This window comes from Propithecus coquereli, unplaced genomic scaffold, assembly GCF_000956105.1.
Source record: "Propithecus coquereli isolate 6110/MARCELLA unplaced genomic scaffold, Pcoq_1.0 Scaffold179, whole genome shotgun sequence".
Taxonomy (NCBI): Eukaryota; Metazoa; Chordata; class Mammalia; order Primates; family Indriidae; genus Propithecus; species Propithecus coquereli.
Window position 1 is genome coordinate 1629922 of NW_012142634.1, and position 2091 is coordinate 1632012.

A 2091-nucleotide genomic window follows, 5' to 3' on the forward strand; every position below is an offset into this window, starting at 1 on the left:
AACCCTTTTTAACATTGAAATCTTTTAAAATTTGACCATTTATTAACTATGGAAAATGTATTGTTAACACAGCAGGGCTGTATTTTGAAACCTTGGGAAACTGAGATAGAAAACATTTTTTTATCTTTATATAAAACTGTGGTACCCAAAAAATCACAATCAGTTTTGGCCCAATTTATCAATCAAGAATGGAATTAGAACAGTTTCAGGCAAGGGAAGCAAAAAGTTAAAGGGATTGGACTGTTGTCTTCAGTATGAAAAATGTGAATGTCAATGATGTCATCAGCATCTAGGGATAGGGTACTGATTGAGAATCTTAAGTCTTGAATATTAATTCAGTTCCGTGGCTAACTAATTGACTAGCCTTGGGTAGGTTTCTTCAGCTGATTAGATCTACCTCATGGGTAAAAAGTAGGGGGCTTAAGAAAATTAATTCTTGGACTCTTCTTATCTCTAAAATTCTGTACTTCTTATCATTACTGTTAGAAGAATATGAGACTTATTTTTATAATAAGAAAAAATAAGTCATTTTCATAGGCAGATAGCAAACTCATAGAACTGATTATTCTAAGATGTTTTGGGTAGTATACGAGTATATTAAGTTTCTAAACCCATTTAAATAAAGTGATTCATTTTCATTCATTCAACAAATATTTGAGTGCCTCTTAATGCCAGATACTGTAGTGGGCACACAGTTCCATGTGTCACATAGGTCATATGTATTGACCTATGTCTTTGTGTGACATATGGATCTGTGTGTCTCTGAAGGTGAGTGTTTTTTGTAACTGTTCTCTGGAAACACATGGGAATGTAAAGTGTTGTTTCGTTCAGGGAAACTCTAGGGTATGTGTGAAAGTTTGTTCTGGGGCAATAGTTCATGAAAGTTAAAAAGAAACTGTTACCGATACAAATTTTTGAGCACTTACTAAGTGGTAGGATCTGGAAATTTTAACACATAATCCTCACAAAAGCCACGTGAAGTCATTGTTATTTTATCCTCTATCATTTTATTCCTCACTCAGGTTTAGCATTTGCTCAGGATCACATAGGTTTTAAGTACCAGTCATAATTTGAACTCAGATTTGTCTGATTCTAAAGCTTGTTTCCTTTCCATTTTGCTAATCTTTTGTCTGTACCACACATGAAATGCCTCTTGGTTCAGAAATATGGACAGAACTGGGTGCACTGGCTCATGCCTGTAATCCTAGCTACTCGGGAAAAGAAATATGGACAGCATAAAACATTGGAAAAATTACCGAGATAGAAGCCAGAAGACCTAGGTTCCAAGCCTGACCTTTAGTAATTAAGTATTCTTTGACAAGTTAGAAATCACCCTTAAACTTATCTTTTTTTTGTGTAATCCAGCAAGCTATTGTAGATCATCTCAACATTCTCTAACAGTTGTAAATTCTAAAAGACAAAACTGTATTTAGTATTTCAGTAAACACTTAGAATGGTCTTCTGGACAGCCTTTATTGTGTTAAATAATATTATGGCAAGTTGTGGTATGTTAAGGTCTCAAATTAGTATACAGTAGTCCCTCCTCATCCACAATTTCACTTTCCGTGGTTTCAGTTACCCGCAGTGGACTGCGGTCTAAAATTATTAAATGGAAAATTCCAGAAACAAGCAATTTGTGAGTTTTAAATTGTACTCTGAGTAGTGTGATGAAATCTCATGTCATTCTGCTCAATCCTGCCAGGGTCATGAATTGTCCCTTTGTCTAGCATATTCATGGTGTATGTGCTACTGCCTGTTAGTTACTTAATAGCCATATGTAACATCAGAAGGTCAGTAGCATCCTAACGCTAAGTCACAATGCTTATGTCATTCACCTCATTTCATCTCATTAGGTAGGCATTTTATCATCTCACATCATCACAACAAGAAGGGTGAGTACAATACAATAAGATATTTCAAGAGAGAAAGACTATATTCATGTAACTTTTATTAAAGTATATTATTATCATTGTTCTATTTTATTATTGTTGTACTCTTACTGTGCCTAGTTTGTAAGTTAAACTTTATCATAGGCATGTATATATAGGAAAAAACATAGTATATATAGTACATATAGGGTTCAGTACTATC

General features: G+C 34.1%; 1 protein-coding gene across 1 annotated transcript in view; it reads left to right on the forward strand.

The window, feature by feature from the left end:
• The window catches only part of LOC105808660 (chromosome unknown open reading frame, human C10orf88), a 19583-nt gene that overhangs the window by 2502 nt on the left and 14990 nt on the right, over nucleotides 1-2091 (forward strand). The window lies entirely within an intron of this gene.